Source organism: Typopeltis vanoorti, chromosome 17 (assembly GCF_054136105.1).
Source record: "Typopeltis vanoorti isolate ZY-2024b chromosome 17, IOZ_Tvanoo_1.0, whole genome shotgun sequence".
Lineage (NCBI taxonomy): Eukaryota > Metazoa > Arthropoda > Arachnida > Uropygi > Thelyphonidae > Typopeltis > Typopeltis vanoorti.
The window spans coordinates 109,770,676-109,790,019 of record NC_143565.1 but is presented as its reverse complement, the minus strand read 5'-3'; the positions used below and the strand labels follow the sequence as shown (position 1 = coordinate 109,790,019).

The window sequence follows — 19,344 nt, the reverse complement described above, 5'->3', positions numbered from 1 at the left end:
AAATTAACTTTCAAAAGCACTCTCAAGCTCGCATAGCATTCATTTATTTATTTTTGTATTTATTTATGTTTTTTTTTTGCTTCCGTGGTTTTTAAATTTAATTCAAACCACAATCCAGATTTCAACCTGTATTCAGTATTTCCAATTACAACGAAGAAATGGGCTCCTTTCTTACTTAACTACTCACACCCACGTCTTCCTCGAATTAAATAATTACAGTATTTCATCTAAAGAGAAGGCCAACAGCTTCCGTAATAAACTGGAAGCAGTTTCAATGTATAAATACTACATTAACGTAAAGATAACAAGAGAAGTGAAATATTATGCAGCTGATTATGTTAAGTGTTCACAAGGGTGGAGCATTTATCATGCGAAGAAGTAGAGGCAGTTCAGCTCTACGTTGACGATTTTTTTCCATTCTGACATCCACCATCCATAACGAAGATGTTATTCTTTTAAACTTAAAAGACTTTCTGAGTAGATGGAAAGCACTGTAAAGTTACTTCGAAGAATTAGAAACGGATCCGTAAAAATAACTTAAGTACAGAACGGACTAATTGTGCTATGGCGGCTAAGAAAATAAACGGCTGTACAGAGTGGCGAGTGCTTCCACCACTCTTAGAAAACTCCATGCACTGGAACTGCCATCTGAATGTTTACTTAAAAATCTGGAGAAAGTACAGAACCATATTTTGAACGCAAAAGAAAACGAGCATCATTTAAGTGTCAGTAAAAAAAAAAAAAAAAAAAAAAAGCAGAAGAGGCGTTAATAGAAATGTTTTCATTTTTTAGGAACTAGAAATCAATTGCTTATTCGCGTGACAGACCTCAATAACATGGTACCGAGGTCAATAACACAAGCCGAACACACAAAATAGAATAATCCTAACTGTTTTCTAGTGTTAACATATGTTAAGGCCGCAGATACTAAAAATGGTCTCAAAATTAATTGAAAAAAGCAATACAATCAAATAGGAGGTTTGGTAACTCGATACCTTCGTGCTTCTCTACAAGTTTATTCCTACTCTCTCTCTCTCTCTCTCTACAGCTCTAAACTCTTCTGCCTGTAACACTTTTACAGTAGGATTCAGGGTAGACAACATTCAAATAAAGAAAAAAAAAATTACAAGCTGTAATACAGAATGGGTAGCAGCTGTTGACAGTGAAACAAACAGCCAAAAATATTTGCAATTCTGTGGTCGTTGCTAGCAAATCGTATCTGCGTTTAGTTAAAAAGAAAATGGAAAAAGAGCAAGTTACCAAATAGGTAGCTTTGGAATACGAAATAGCAAGTGATGAATAGAAAAAATATTTTTCAAAACTATTTACAAATTCGATTTCTTACAAATTATTTACCAAATCACTTGAATTAAATTAAGGCAAACGGAGGTAAATACTTCAAGTTGAATCGAATCACATATACGGGGCCGAACTGGGTAACTGACGAACTCAAATTCTTTGTCAGCCATGATCTGTCTGAAAGAATCACAAAAGAGTTATCTAATATAATATGTAGCATGCTTTATGTAGGATGTTTTATAAATAATTACAAATACTCATCTAAAATTCTCTTTCGAAAGCAGTAACAAATCAAATCAAAACGTAATGCACCAAAAGCACATCAAGTTTCTCAACAAAACAATTGTTTGAAAACCAAGATTGGATTAGCTGCATAGATTGAACAAAATGGCTGCTCTGCTCCTTGGAGTAAGGGAAATGGTGTTGCTTCCTGTAAAAACGCAAAATATGCGATGATTGTGCTAAAGGCAGTATCAGTCAAAATTAGTAAAATACTCCATAATTTAAGAATTCCATCTTATAATTATTTAAGATAAAGAATGGTATTCAAAGTTTAAAAACTTACTACCTACCACTGCTAAAATATTATTTGGTTGTTTAACCATCCGTAATGTAGTTTAGAGATATCTATTTTATTGGGGTTGGTCGATAAGAAGGGAACAATCGAATCTGGCACGATGAAAAAGTGCGTGATGTTAGCCTAACTTTCTTTAGCCCAATGTAAATCCAGGTATGGATGTTCGGGTCTCCCAACCATCGCGAAATCGGGACAGGATGATATTGCGCATTTCCAGTTAAATAATAAAACAACCCTAACTCTATTCTTTATCATACATATAAATATTCAAATAAGATGTGTGAAAAACTAAAAGTACATTAATAATATGAAACGCTTAAAGCCTAATAAACATTTAAATTTATTCATATGGGGTTTACTCCCTTTTCTCCCCCATCCCTATTGGGGCGAGTCGAGCCCCCTCATGCGGGGTTAAGTATTTATGGCTTTAGATCCGTGTGTTCAGCCGGTTTGCCTGCTTGCGGGATGAAAACCCCAGATAAACTGAGGGGGGGGGGGACTGCTGTCCACACCAAAGACCAGCTAACTTGGCTATGGCTGAGGAAGATCATTAAACTCCTCACGTCGGCGACGAGAGTCGAACCCAGGACACTCCTTCCCTAAGCATATGGTTGCGAAGCGCAAAGCCACTAGACTAAACGCGCAGACAAAATAAACATTTATCAGTCACCACTCCAAAACCTAAACTGGATCCACTACTACTTTTTTTGTCACAGATCATTGAAGAGTCTTAGTTGAAAAACCTTGAAAATTACTCAAGTCTGATATTCGATTGTTGATCTTTCCCAGCAAGCGATAAAGATTCGCACAAAGCATCAGACAGTCGTTTTGGTAACATCCCTAACCGCGTGTATTATTCGTATTAAAAACAACGGACAGCAAGACTGTGGTCATCTGAATCGTTCATATACAATTTGGCATCGATCATCTAGGGCAAGGTTTCCCATACTTTTTTTTTTTTTCCGTGGCCCGGTTATTTTAATACTTCATCTTCGTGACCCACTAAAATTTTTATGGCCAATAGGTAAAATGAAACATCTGAATGTTCATAGAGTTTTCATTTATTATTATTATTATAATAAAGAAGCTAAACTAAAGCCAAGTAATTTATTAATGAGTAGTGTGATGCTGTTGTTTATTAACTAGAAACTTCAGGTTTGGAGGAATAGATGATAACTTTATTCTTAAATCCAGTTCGAATTCCAATCGGTTTCTATATTTATTTTTTTTAGAAAAACCAGTGTTGAAAAGCCTGTTTTTGTAAGAGTAGTAGACAACACATCGTGAGGCCGTTTGTTAGTGCTGTTCTCAGAACTCGTGCCCGGCTGCACGTCACTCGATTGTTCATTGGTGCTAATCGAAGAGTTTGTAACTGGCACAATGTTTGTTTGTTGTTTTATTACCCATTTATCCATCGTTAAATGGGTAATGACAAGCGAGATGAAGAAAGAATGAAATAAATTATTTAGAAACAATAATAATAATAATTACGGTTGTTCAGCGAACCCAACGGGTAAGGTACACGTAACAGTAAATACAAAAAAATATGCTCTCTCGATGCTTAACTCAAACTGAACAAGCAGAGTGAGACGTGGTGGGCGAGTAAAACAAACGCCAGAACGCCAAACGATTCGGCAGGTGGCGCGGTTGTCGCCGCGCACCCGTTTTTCGTTTCTATTAATTAAATTTATTCATTACTCCCGAATAAACGATATTTACTTGTATTTTAGAGTTTCGTGAAAAAACGAAACACCTAGATTTTCGAGAGTTTTCTAGACGACCTGACATTTAGTTTTCCTGACTCACCATTTGGGAAACGCTAATCTAGGGCATCCCTGCTATTAAGATCATTTTACAAATTCAAATATTGTGTGTGTGTTAAAAATAAATATCACTACCCTAATAACAACAACAGGTACATAATTGCAGTTGCATCTAGGTTAATAAATCCTGAAATCCATGGCGCACCCGGGGGGCAGGGGCTCAGCCTTCTCCAAAGAAAAAGGGAAAAAACACTAGAAAATTTTCCAAGAATCTTTTCCTAATTAATATATTTTTTTTAATGTCGTGTCGTGTCTTCTATTTGTATACTTATGAATTAGCGATCATTGCAGATGCTCAGTCATAGGTCGTATGCGATGCAGTGTGTATTCTCAAATCGCCTCCCCCCCTTAAACCCCTGAGTGCGCTACTGCCCGAAATATATAATTATTGACACTCGTAAAAACTGTATGTACTCATTCACATTGTCTTTAACTACATTTGTTGTTGTAAAACTACTGGCGAGGATTTGTATCTTGTCACAATGTTGTGCAAGTTACTATATTTTTTTTTATCTATGATTTGTTAAAGTAAAGTCAAAAAGTGAAACTGGTTGGCAACATAAGTTGACGTCATCGGCGAATTTCACCATTCCACATCACAGATTACTGTTCTAAAGAAGAGATTATAAAATGCCGATTAAATTTAATAATAATATAATTTACTTAAGAGTCTAACACGGCTAAAATCCCTCAATATTAAGAAACATTTTGTCTTATCACTGTTTGGGTAGCAGTGATAAGACAAAATGGAGATTATATTGAAGCCTTATTTGTTAAATATTTATTTAACAATGGGATCACAGTACGAGAACTTTTCAAACGACCCTTGCATAATTTATCATTTGAACTACCATCTCAAAATCATATTCCTTTAAAGTTACTTAACTTGAATTCCAAGTTCAACTTTAGTTACTTTCACGCATTCAAATAGTTCCTTTACAACACTAAACACGTTTAAATTTATAAAAAAAAAAAATTAAATAGTTGTGTTATATAAACTATTTAAATAACACAAACCGTTATTAACATATGCATTAGTAAATTAATTTAGTAATCGAGGGAACTTAACCAATTAAATATCTTATAAGAATTAAGGACTTGCTGTCAAAAACTATTTTTCTATTCTAGAAAAATAGCAAGTCTCTTAATGGGTGGATATGTTCACAAAATGCGTTAGCACCTGTAAGATCTCTTTATTCATCCAGTTTAATGAAAGGAATTACAACTGTTGGCAAACATTAAAAAAAAAAAAAAAACGTACTTTTTCACAGATAACATACTTCTGTGGACTCCGCGAGAATTATCAAAAAAAATCAATTGTGAATAATTTCAATCTGTAATTGATGTGAAAGAGCTCGTTTTTACGATGCGTATTATTGGTCTGCAGGGTATATGCTTCTATACAGTAATTTCCGTGATTAAATCAGTCCCGGGATGGTTGATTTAATTGTAATTCCTCCCTGGAGTGATGACATGTAATCAAATTTGTCAATTTTGACTAACAGCAGTGACACTTTTGGTATTAAAAAAAGTGTTGAAAGCTATAAATCATTTTATTATGAAATATTCGATCTCGTTTTCTTATAAATGCTGTATTTATTTTCTTGTCTAGTATAATTGCCTATTTTCTGTAGAAGTCCTTTCAAATGAATCAATTTAAACAGCAAAATTAAGCAAAAATACCTGCAAATACAACATATGCCAAAATAAACTAATGATCATGATTGATGTCACTATACAATACAAACGTTTTATTGTCTATAAGTATTTCTGAATTAATAAGTGTTTACATGAAACTGTCCCGAGTTGAAATTGCAATTGTCGATATTTCGGATATCTTTGAGAAAATCATATCCACGTCAATGTTTCTCCATATTTCACTGACTAACAGCAGTGACACTTTTGGTATTAAAAAAAGTGTTGAAAGCTATAAATCATTTTATTATGAAATATTCGATCTCGTTTTCTTATAAATGCTGTATTTATTTTCTTGTCTAATATAATTGCCTGTTTTCTGTAGAAGCCGTTTCTGTCGAAGTACTTCGTTGGTTAATTGCTTTCATGTTTCACTTCCACACAACATGGTTTAACAAAAAAAAAAAAAAAACATGAAAGATTCGTAACTATGGGTCTTTTATTATTACTTTTGTATCATATCAACTTAAATTTAAAATTCCCATTTTTTTTTTAAATAAAATTCTACAAAATTTTAGATTTAATTTATATTACAGCCAAAATAATTAATTTGTTCTGCTGGTTTATAATTACTTTGATTTTTTATTGGCTCCATTGTTGTTTACGCTTCGTTGCTTGCATATTTCATTAATATGCAAGCAACGAAGATTTCTAATTGAGTGCGTGCTGCAATGAACAATAAATTAACTCTCAAAATATATAAATTAAAAAAAATCACTTGTTTGTTCCGTAGTATGATTTTTGTTGCTTTATTAACAAAACTAGCTAAAAAAGCAGGCATACGGAATCAAATGAGGTTCCCCCCGCAACTATTTAGCATGTATTGTACACGAAATGATTGCTATTACTTGGTAGATACGTGATGTCCATCACGTACATATAAGACACATACACTTCAATTTACGTCATTTGGTCAAGCTGTCTTCTTAAGAATACACGACATAGTTTTCATCTGGAGACCGTACCTTCCATTCAATGGCTTCTATTTACAAAACCTTTATCATGTTAATTTAGAATAAACAAATACTTAGGTAAAAAACACGCAAATCGTTTATTTGTAATAATACGCGCGTATTTGGCAATATTGATGACGTGCGCTGCCACCTAGCGAATAATATGTTTAATTCATTTATAATAACCATTCAAGCAGTTAAGTTACGGATACTTTTATCTTCATGAAATTTAATAAAAGAAGCTATGTGTAGTGCAGTGGCGTAGCTAAGAAGAGGAATCCGCCCCTGAGGCACTTTTCACGTGGGGAAAAAAAAAAAAAAAATCAGCTAACGCCTTTTTATTCCCGTATACAGGAGTAGGCGAGGCCTTTAGCCCTATCTAACTTTTTGGAGACTGAGTGGGCAGTTCAATCTCCACTGGTACCAATCAGAGATAGATGGTCCAAGGCTATCACTAATTAAGCGGTACTCAGTGAAGAGAGACGGCTCAAATCTGCCGCCATCTCGTGGTCCCTAACCCTAACGCAATATATTTAATGTCCGAAATAATGTGGGTTCTACGGTCGATTTTCTTGCGTTTCCGGGAGGAAAAACCCGCTTGCCCGTGCCAGAGATCGACTAACTCGGGAACCGGTCAAAAAAGGCTAAAGAAAATTTCCTCTAGTCACCGACTAGACTCGAAACCAAGTCTTCCTTCGTGCAGCCAAGCGCCGTGGTGTGCAAACGCCACATCCACTGAGCTACACTTTTCCCGCGAGACGATTTAATTTTCGACGATTCTTTTATGTTAATTTAGTAATTTTTATTACTTAATAATTAGTTTTTAATAACTATACTTAAAACTAAAAACAGTATTTTAATTTATTTCCCTATACGTCGTTTTGACTTTTTGTAGTATTTTTGGTGTGTATTGAGAGGGGCATTAGTATGGCAGGAAGTCAATTGAATAAACTCATATGGAATAAGAGAGAAATTAGTCAGAACACTAAATTAGCTGTAAACAAGACAGTGTTCAAACCAGTTTTAACTTATGAATCTGAGAGCTGGGTTAGAAATAAAACACTTGAACAGATGGCATCAGTGGCAATATCTTATTAAAAATGAGGATATTAGGAAAGAACTTAACGTTGTTAGCATCCAGAAATGCGTTAGCAGAGCTAATCTCAGGTGGTATGGTCACTTAAACAGAATGGGCGAGGAAAGATTAGCAAAACAAGTATTCTCTGCCAGGTGGGCAGCAAAACGACCCAGAGGAAGACCAAGATATAGGTGGATTGATACGGTACAAAGTGCCTTAGATGACAGAAATATAAGATCTGATAATGATGGAGTCTTGACAGGTAACAGACTGATTTGGAGGAAAATTGTAGATAGGAATTTAGTAATGACGTAAATTTTTCATGTAGTGCTATCATATCCTGTACACCCCTTGAGGGTACATAGCAGGAATTTGATGATGATTGAGAGGAGCGGCAAAAGCTATAGCTATGCCACTGATGTAGTGATCAGTATTTACTTCGAATATTGAATTTCATTTGTTTCCCTCCTCCTGGTTAGGGGAAGGGGGGGGGGAGAACTACATATGAAAATGCTTGAGAACAGCTGCGGTTAAATGCCCAGTTCTACAAAAGCCGTTTTCAAAATTAGAGAGGGGGAAGAGCTTTTAAAATATTTTAGCAAGGCCAGCGAGGCAGGAAAAAAAAAAATCAGGAAGTAGAGGTAGGCAGATGTCAGTAACATTGTTTTCATTTTCATGTTTACATTAACTCAAATTGACACCTTGCTTATTAGTGTAGAGAAATTGTTCCTTCCTATAGCAATTTTCATATTTCACTTTGAATGCTAATGTAATTAATTTGAATTCATTTATTTTTTATATAAAAATATGCATATGAGATGCGCTCACCAAAAGGAGAGCAATTTATTACTAAAAGTTGCACATCGCACATTAAAAGTATTTTAAGATGGAAATTTACCCTCAAATTATGAACTATGCGTCAAGATCAAATATCTGTTAGCTTCTCAGACAATAGCAGCTAGATGGCAGTGCGTGTACTATACATTTACGCAAGTAACGCGAAATGCCAGAGTAAGTGCACACAGATATTCTCGTCGAGGAAACCCAGAACCAGTGCTAGGCCGGTTCTCATAGTGAACACGCATTTACTAACGTAGTCAAGTTGCCAGGTGGAAACAGAAGCCTCGTTCGGTTTGCCAATATAGGGCAATGCATCACTGACTGCTCTTAAGAGAGTCATTGATACCACCGAATATTCGTTGCTCTCAGTATAAATAAACGGAATGCTTGCCACATTTTTCACGTTTGAAATATTTCATATCTTAAAAAGAATTGACGTACCTAAGTCCAGGAACAAAAATAGCAGACGAGCTCAAAGGGAAACGCCATGAATCAACATTTCTTCATTTGCAGGACTTTCTTCCTTAGTTAATATTTTCTAGGCTTCATTTTAAAATGGAGTTATTAAATTATTGGAGTTATTTAAATTATTAAATCATTACCATATACGCTACACAGCAATAAAAATGAAATATTTTGAATTCAGCAGGGGCGGATCGTGCATAGGCACTGCAGCACCCCAATTTTTCTCGACATATAAATATATTTATATTTGCTTGTAATATTTAATATTATCAACAATCTGTACAATTCTCTTATTTTGTATAAAAAATAATAAAAATCCATCTTGTAGCACTTAGGACGCTAGCAGCACTGTGTTTACCACAGTGTCATATTGCTACGCGCGCAAGCATATGCACGTCATAGTGAGATGCGGGCTATTAGCGTAATGCGGCACTGTCCGTCGCGCAGTTCCACTTTTGTTTATATGCAGTTTGCGCCAGTAGTAGAGTATTCGTAGTGCTTATCATGTTTACTCCGCCTCTTTAAATATTTGGACATTACAATTAAACCTTTAATTGTAATGTCCAAAAATTGTAAATCCATTCCTTTAATTAAAGGAATGCATTTTAAGTACTTTTGAATTATACTAAACTGTATAAATTTTATCGATAATAAACAATATTTTTTCATGTTTAATTTTTTTTTAAATTTCTTAAGATCTCCCAAAGATGAGGTACCTTTCTTCAAATTTTCGAGTATATGAAATTCCATGCACGTGTGTCCTTTCTTACATTGGACAGACCTCTAGAAGTTTTGAAACAAGACAGAAGGAACACGTGGGGGATGTCAATTACAATAGAATCATCGCATCTGGTTTTGATCATTTCTCAACATCAAATTACGTTATAGATTGGAAAAACAGTTCTATGCCTTACATCGAGAATGACTACAGACACAGAACTTTCAAAGAGGCAGCAGTGGTGCTACGCACAGGCAATAATTTAAATAGAAATCAAGGTGCTATTCTTAAAGACATATGGAAATATCTCATCAATTCTCTCAGTTCAACAGAACTACAATATGCGAAAAACTACACAACACGTAGTTATGCACCAGATTCTGACTGAAGCATTCGAACGCATGCACGCCACTCAACACGAATGATCAAATATAACGGCCTAGCAGTTACTAAAGTGTATGTTTTCATGTAACTTGATGAGTTTGTTTTCACACCAGTACAGCCTTGAAAATGCTAGACAGTGGCAAGTGAAACTTGTTAGCTCTTTGAATTTGTAATCATTAAATCTTATGGTCTTTTAACAATAAAAGTTCTCAGTTATAATTTTGATATTTTATCCAAACACGTATACACTGTACTTACAGTGTGTATGTATATTTCCAACGTTGCGGAAACCCCACGATTTCAAGCCACGAGCCGCCACTGCTCTTATCACTACATGCAATCTAAGCTTTCTTGGGTGGAAGCAAATAACACGATACTATATTTCTTTATGTAAATTATCGCTTATTGTAAGGTCTGCAGCATAATTTTTTTTTAATATTAAAAAAAATTATAATTTCTTTACTTTTGTGGACTCCCATAATGAAAATTATTGAATGTAAAACAAACAAATATTATTGACTAATGGAAGCAAAGTTTGGTCGATTGGTAGAGCCTCTGCTACTAATGGCTGGTAAAAAGTAAAGCAAGTTTGAGCGCGGTTAGTAGTTGGAAGGGAACCAATACTTCGATGCTGTTGGCCCACTTCCCCGATGAGTCTTTGGACTCCCTGGAGGTGTGTCACATAATAATAAATTTCATTCAGATATGCTGTAGCGAATTAGTACTTTTACATGAGCAAGTATAGACAATGACGTTGAGTAAGTATTATCGCAAAACAGATCCAAAACCGAAATTTTGTTTTATTATTTAATTATACTGGCTTTTTCAATATTAAATATTTAGTTATCCTGGCATTCTACCATAACCTTTTTTTTTTTAAATATACATACACTCACTCACTGATACACACGTCAGCAGGATAAGATAACTCAGCCAAAATTAGCATATTAACTTTATTTTAGCAACAGGAACTATTCTTGAAACCAGTCAAGGTTGTCTACCGCTGCTAATCTTGAAAACTTGTGAATAAGGACGAGATATTTTTATTTTATTTGTGAAGGTCTTGAGGCAATTTGTTTTCACATTGATTATTCATACTGTGTCTCTCGCCTAGTATTATTAAGCATCAATGAAACAGAATGTCTGAATTATAGGCTTAAAAAGCAAAATATTCACTGCTTTCCCACTTTCACGCCCAGTCCTCCCTCCCCGAGATTTTCTGGAGTCACTCTGGAAAAGATATCCTCGTGGAATTCGTAAACGGAATTACAGTTTGATATATTGTCGTCCTGCTATTGATTTTAGTATCGATTTTTGTCTACCTTTTCTTATAAATACCTTAGATCTTTAAACAATTTCACTGCAGTATCACTTGATGAACATTCAAATCATTTGTCATTACGAACAACTTCGTGGTAGCCCTGGTGACAGTTTTATTCACCACGTTAGGTAGAAGTCAGTATGAGACCACCACCGGTGAACCGCAGTAACCTGAAAAATATTTATGGTTTAGTTTCCGAGGAAGATTTCCAGGGTTACCTAAACCCATGCATGATACTGAATATGCAACAGACTCCATGCCTTCAATAGGAAATATTAAATCATGAAATAAGTACTAAACGATCTAATGTTGCTATGTATTCATCACTAAATCTCGAAACTGTTGTGGGGCCGTGAAGAACGCTACAAAAAGTTTTGGTGGAATTAAATTTTTTTCCGAAATTATAAAATGGGTTGTTCGTAATGAAAAACTATTTAATTTGTTTAATTAAATTATATTCAAAATGGGTAAAGTTATTTCGTCAATGGTAGCCATTTTCATCCAAATCGTTCGGTTTTCATGGAAATCCCGCAACCCCAATCACCATTTCCATTGAGATATAAAAAAAAGGTTCAGAATGAATAGCATAGATTTTTCGTTTCCTATACGCATGAACGATGGGTTAGGGTAAAGACAGTAACTACAGTTTCTGCTATCAGTGAGCAGTTGATAACCGAAGGACAACCTCGTATCCTAGAAGAGTCGAACCCCGTCTAGAATGTGGAAAATGTATAGAATTTTTAAATGACAATTTAGTGGGCTTATAACAATAATAAAAAGAATGGCAGTTTTTTCCTCCCTTCGCAAGAATAGGAAAACCAGCCGAAGAACACATGAAAGTAACAGACATAACGCAATGACCTTAGCGATAGTTGCTTACTTCGTGTCGATTAAAAAATAAAAAAAAAAAAATTGTCTCGGCGTCCTAAAATTGCAACTTCTGAAATGTGAAAACAAATTCGCTTCGAATCATGTTCAGTCTCCACTGCAAATTAATGACAGAACGTCATATGATATTTATAGGAAGTCCAACCAAAAAAGTTCTATCATTAATCTGCAATGGAAACCTTTAAGATAATTCGAAGTGGATTTTTAGCGATCTGCTTTGTCATTTCATACCAAATGAAGTTTATCTCACACTATGAATAAAGGACAAATAGTAGAGCATGCGGAAGTAACGTGTTGATCATTAGTCTGCTAATTGACCCGAATTCTTTGTGCTGGTGTGCGACACTTCCTAGTAAATTACATTAACTGCTAGGATTACATTTACTGCAATCGAAATACAAAATTCGGAGTATTCATAACATTTATGTCGCTAGCATTACAATCAATGAATATTTGTTGCAGGTTACAGAACGATTCAATTGTCTTCTCATATAAATACAAAACATCTGTTAGACTTGTGAAGGACAGTTTCCTCGGATTAGATGTTTTGGAACAGGCTAGGAAAAGTAAGTCTACAGGTCTGTATTTTCTTTTAGGAGAGGTTCTTTTCCAGTCCCTCGCAATTTTGTTATATTCAAAAAAAATTGACCTTCAAGAATTATATAAGATGTTCCAAATAAATCTTCATTAACAGAACTAAGAATTTTAACAAAATTTCCTCTTTCGTTTTAACTACACTTTCAAATGCACAAGAAGTTAAAAAAAAAAAAAATCATAATCTCAATGTGCGGGTGAAAAATATCATCCAGTGGAACGAGTTCGGGTGAAATTCTAAATTTAGCGTACGGTGACTTAATGAGTGACAGGTTCATTTAGCCCACGCTTCTCTTCCTTTTATAACCTCCTGCCATGTATCAAGCCACGTGTCTAGACCTGTCACCTGTTAAAAAGCTGGATAATTTCTCAACATCAGTCCGACATCCCTTTGAGTTTTGGCGCAGCCCACGTATCTAATGAGAATGCGATTCCTCGTGTGATTCTTTTGTGTGATTTTATAAAAGAGTTCTGTTTACTTGACATCAGATAAGCGCTCGAGACCTCTTCGTAAACAGTTTCCCTTTCCAAAATTGGCATCCGGTGGCTATTTCCTCATCTATATTGCTCAAACGTTCAGGGCTACTGACGAATTACAAGGTATTATCCGTTTAGATGTTTACCATCGATTAACCAGTTTCGTGCTGTCTAAACGGGAGGGATTATAATAATGTATTGTGCACATGACTAAGTTTACTGTTTTCAATAGTTTATTTCCTCTGCCATAATCGTCTGGTGTGTGCGCATGCGCCGAAATGTCAAATTCCACATCCTAATAGATTTCGGGCTTCCTCCAACAAGGAAGGAATCTCCCATAAATTAAACCACCTAACAGACCGAAGCCGTGAAATTGGATTTCTGAGCAAGCAAATCTGTTTTAATTAGCATCAGCATCTTGCTTCCTCCTCGCTAAAAACTCCCGGACTACTACTGATCCCCAGCTATTTATTGTCATCTCATTACTTCACACCCGGAAACGGAAGTACGTCACTGTCAGTCTATCTTTGGGTGTCCTCCAGCTTTTGCGTTAACACAAAAGCCACGCGCACACTCAAGTGATAACGAGTTTTCTTCGTCTATTTGAGGCTTCTTTGCATTTCAAGTTGCAAATGGCGAGGTTAAGCAAACCCGGAACTAAATTTTCAAAACTAACAAACCACAAAGTTTCAATAAATAATTGCTATGACCTTGCTTCGTGATTAATTAAGAGAGATTAAAAACACGGGAATTAGGCAAGAGGTTTCCAAATTAAGAAGACCTTCCGGACTGAACTACAAAGGAATGAGCTCATTATAATATAGCAATGTATTTCGATACGGGTTCTGTATTTTCAAAAAAAAATGCTTAAGTACTTTTTTGCATTTCTTCGAAACAATTTGACAAATACATTTCTTTTTAAGTTGTCCTACAGTGAACAAATCGACTATGTCGTCTACTTTCTGTGGAATATCTCCAGTTTCTCTTTAAAAATGCCAAAGTGCATGAAACTAAGGCATTGGTGTCAATTGCTATTACAGCAACACATCGCGTGCTTAAGAAGTTGTTCACTATTGATCCCTAAACTTGAAAAAGAAAACAAATAGGACTTCGAGCAATAGTTGTGAATCTGAAGGGCCGATGGTTACTTGCGACCCGTGACATTTTCGCTCCGGTCTAAGAACTATCCATTACTGCCACTAACAGTAAAAAGCATACAAGAAAAAGTTACACCTACGGGCACAGATTGAAAAAAAGCAGATGCAACAAAATGAAGAGCAGAAGGATGTCAGCAGGGATGGGAAGTGAAACATCATATACAGTTTCCCTTCGATTTCTAGGAAAATTTGAATTAAAAGATAAATTGTTTCAAAATGGTATGCATATTACTGTGTTGTACGCAGATATCTGTTTTGAAGAGTGGCCATTTTGGTGAATATAGCACTAATCTGCAGCAGAAAAGAACTGTTGCTGGTCTAGTAGAAATATCTAGCAAAAAGTACAACAGTGATATTCAAACCTGAACAAATTATACTGGTTCAATTTAAAACCAATTAAAATGTCAAAATTACCGATTATTAACAATAGTTGCTATATATAAAAAATTTAGTGAAACAGGAATCCATTACGTCACAACTTCGCCTAACAGATGAGACAAGGAAAATTGAGAGCAAGAGCAGCAGTGTCGACAGAATCGGAAATATGGGCGATGAAATGCAATCCAATCATGCAACAGTGCATGTGTCAAACAAGGTTGCCTCATATACAAAGCAGCTGCATGGCAACTGACGTGAATGTCAAGAATGATTTTATGCCTTAGTACTTGTTTTATAAATGCGATCAATGATAAATCATTGCATATTACCTGAAAATTTATTTTATTCCTATCCATTTATAGCACTTTTCAGGTAAATGGTATTATAAACAGTTTAGCATCGGTATCGTCAAGAACAGGAAGATAGAGAATGATAAAAATGTACATCTGAAGACAGACAGACCAAGCTCATCCCATAGAAAAATCGAGAACAAATTTTCTACTCCAACTTTATTTGTTCAGGTCTACAAAATATTGTAGACTAAAAACTATTATTTACGGCTAACCCTAACACATAGATCGGTAGACTTGAATTCTTCAGTACCTATTTGCAGTTCTCGTGTTTCTCACAGTACTCAGCATTTGTTGTCAGAACCCTTACAACGAATAAGTAGTAAAATAAATAACGACTGTTTAATAATAAAAAAAAGTCGATGATAGATCGGAATGACATTCTTTTAGGTGCATGGCATGTTTTATTTAGACTGAATGTCTTCAAACTTTAGACATCAAGTCTGTTTTGTCCAGGAATTTTTTTTATAAAATTTTATTTATATTTTTGCAACGAAATGAAAAGAAGCAAATTGCATCTAACAGTAATGATGAAATCATTTTGATATACTTCCAATTATCACATTACAAGATATGTACTGAGTAAGAAAAAAGTAAGGGATCACGATAAAATTGGATTCTGTTAGCAAAAAATGTGTCACTAGGTGTAGAAGGCCGGACTGGTTGGCCGACTGGTTAACGTAACATCTCTCCAGCCAAGAGGCTGTAGGTTCGAATCCCGCGTAGGCATGGATGTTTGTGATCGACTTCCACCTTCATACATTCAAGATGAACTGGGTCACCATGGAAGAAGCAGGCCAACGCTCCCGCAATGGGAGAGGCCTTCACCCTGTAGTGGATGGAAAAGACTGGCTGATCATCACTCGTGTTAACTCTCAAACTGTGATTTTGAAATCTGTTCGTCACTCATTAAACAAAATGTAAACTTCCCTTCAAGTTCTCTTGAAGGGAAGTTTACATTTTGTTACCATCTCTTAATGACTTAAAGATATTTGAACCTGCGATAACTGCAAAGTATCAAAGTAAAAAGAAAAAATTAAAATCATTAAAAAGAACGTGATGTTTACTTAACTAAACGATACGAGGTGGAAAGGAAACTATTAAAACCATGAGAATTAGTTCTGAAATGAAAAACGTACAAGAAACTTGGCTCGGTTTAAAAAAAATATCGAATATATAGAACTCTGGAAACAACCAGGACTGCAAAGAAATTAGGAAAATCAGATTCATTCGTTCTCTTCTCTCCACAGTAAACGTTACATTCATAAGGAGGGAAAGGAGAAGAAATTTAATTGTTTGGCCGTAATCCAACTAAAGCTCTGAGGCCAGTGTATAGCATGCCCGGTAATGACGTGGTTTGTCTCCTACACAGAATTTGCCCCCAGATCTTTCTAACTAAAAGGCATCGTCGATCAAATGAACTAGGAAAACTCCATATCTGCACTATCTACAATAATAGCTACTTCGTGATGTGAACAAATAATGATAATGAAGGCACTTCAACAGTCCAGATGCGAGTCAAGAGGAGAAAAAATAAATAAAAAATAAAGTAATGCCTTCTGTTGAGTCTATTAAGAGCACCCTTCTTATAGCTAAGCAGTCCTCTTCTGAAAAATATCGACTATAAAAAGAAAATGATCGCTTCGTCTCTCAAATATATGCATAATAAATATATTTTTGCCTCTGGATTTTACTGATTTCGACATTACACTTTGTTCCATTGTAAAGTAATGCCATTTCAGGGAAGAAAAAATTTGATTCTAATATCAAAAACGTATTTTTTTCCCTTCATTCAATATCTTAACTGAACCAAGAAATTAGGAGCGATTAATTAGAAATAATTTAATCGCCTATTAACCAATCGCACGATTAGGGTTATAACTGTGCAGTAAGTTTATGAATTCATTGTTATTTTCTATATTATCTTGTTTGCAACGTTATTATTTAGAATTAAATACCCAAATAGCTAAAAAAGGCAAGTATAACCGTTTATCGGAAGGCTATTTCTTCTCCTTTTTTGGGGGGAGATAAATCCTGCCACTGTGTTGCAGATGCTTGAAGTTATGCACGTCAAATATTTGACTCCTTTCATTATAAATAGATGTATTTCATGCTTTAAAGAACCATAAATTGTGTAGTAAAAAGAACCATAAAATAGTATAGTAGCATTGCGGGCCAATTTTGGCCCGCAATGCTACTATTTGTAAAGCTCTGATCACTATTCTTAGTATTTTCCCATAATGTAAAGCATAAAGCACATCTCACTAGAAGATGTATACTGCAATGCATTATGGGTGGGGTCACTACTCAGACAGGTTTCAACCTTTTTTGAGGTCTCCTCAGTGAGTAGCTAGATCATAAATATATACCAAGGGTTTAGTAATACGGAGCCTTATCAACTTTACCTATAGAAGTTGCAACAAGGTGTTTTTATTTTTAATAAAAATCTCTGGAGAAAATATAGATCTAATAAATTTTTTAACTTACGGATATTGTATATTAGGATAACTAAGTTATTTTATAAACTTGGTTATTTTAACTCCTAATTCCAAGTATGCAAACAAGTTTTTGTTTTGTTTCAGGCGCAAACTTAATTGTTTGCATACTTGGGATTAGGAGTTAAAATAACCAAGTTTATAAAATAACTTGGTTATCGTAATATACAATATCCCCAAGTTAAAAAATTTATTACATATATCCTAATTTCAAAAAGGAGAAGAAAAACTCACAAATACCACGAGGTATTATCGCAGATATTTAAGGCTTGGAAAACAGGCAGTCTCCTGATACGTAATTATCATTAATAGGAACGCATCAATGTTCTTCCAATGAATGCCGTATAAGTTGCTTTGTCCGATAATTAGGTCATTCGTGACATCAGCTTGTTTACTTGGAAATACGTGTCGTACGGACTTCCGTGACTAAAATATAATGAAGATTACACGCTACAAAGAACCACCACAATGACATGATTTTTTATCTGCAACATCTTATATTCGTTTATTAGTCTTTAAATGGTGCATAAAACGCAAGAATTGTGGATATCCAATTACTCTAAGACCACATATTTATAATTTTCAATTTATAAATTTCTACTTCGATATTTAAACATCCCTGCGTAAAGTTGTATCGTTATTTAATTATAGAGGTTAAAACGTATTTCCATAAAAATAAATAAACATAAATACAGAGAAAGTCAGCTGCTGCGATGAATACAAATGCGTTAGGGAATTCTAGCCACTTATGAATTAACGCGTTCAAATATTGGTACAGAAGAACAGAAATGTTTGATATAATGAATTCCAAATAACCTGAGCAGGTGTTATTTGGAATTATAGCCAAACCAAGCAAGGTTCATAGGTCACAGTTTATTGCACGAGGTGTTTTTTTTTTTTTTTGGACAGCGTGTCTGTTCTACGGGATAAAAAAAAAAAAACTCAAGTTTTCGGGAGAAAAAACTAGAGACTAGGTGATTATATTATAAAAAAAGCTGAACAGGCAGCACCATAGCATAAGAATTTGGAAGGGAAGGATAGAGCAGTGGATGAGATAATCAAGGTAGAGAGGGTTTGAATGAAGCAGCACGAGACCGTATATCCAGGGACAAGAGAATAAAGCAAGTAGGAATTTAATGAATGAAGTATTATTAAGCAGGGTTGCCGAAAGTGGAGAATACAAGGGAAAATTTAATCAGCAAACTCGTGAGAAATACAAAGAACAAAGGAGAAGGGTCACCAGTATGGTAAGAAGACCCAGATTATGGAAATTAGCCGAGCAAGGTAAAAGAAATCCCAGAATTCTTTCGCCAGGTGGCAAGTCAAAGAAAGAGCGACTATGGAGGATAACTGAATGTGTCACGGAATTTATCACTGGCTGTGCGACTACAACCCTAGTTACTACTTAAGGGCCTGAAGAGGATTGAAAAAGTATCAGTTCTTTAAAACCAAGTTGCCAGAGTATTAAATTCATGGAATATTTCGCAAGTCAGATTCATCTACGTTCACATAAAAAGGGAACGTAATAGATGAGTCACCTTTCAAGAGCCTACCATCCTGGTGGTAGCGACTAATTTAAGAATAGAGGTAGATGAAGCTGATAAATACTGCAGGAATCTTAATGAGAATACAACCGTAGAATTAGATGGGATCTCGGCCGAATTATTTATATGGCTGCCACTAGAATCGAGCAATACGATTATTTCCTATGATTAACATTTTCAAATTACTGATGTCAATCAAATTGAAACTAAACATGTTCTAGAAGTTTACGCATGTCTTCGATGCGCAACCTTTTATATATATTGGATCTATATATTAAAAAAAAAAACTTCCCTGAAACTGAGAATTA

The 19,344-nt window shown here is 35.0% G+C and overlaps 1 protein-coding gene across 10 annotated transcripts in view; it reads right to left on the bottom strand.

Annotated features, from left to right (window-relative positions):
- Nucleotides 1-19,344, bottom strand: part of LOC150097772 (solute carrier organic anion transporter family member 4A1-like) — a 203,541-nt gene that overhangs the window by 128,411 nt on the left and 55,786 nt on the right. The window contains exon 1 of one of the 10 annotated variants that reach the window (XM_090407742.1): nt 1,357-1,462. The exons of the other annotated variants lie outside the window; for them this stretch is intronic. The gene's annotated coding sequence lies outside the window, so the exon portion shown is untranslated. Of the gene's footprint in view, nt 1-1,356; nt 1,463-19,344 lie in introns of those variants that run through there. 10 annotated transcript variants of the gene reach the window in all.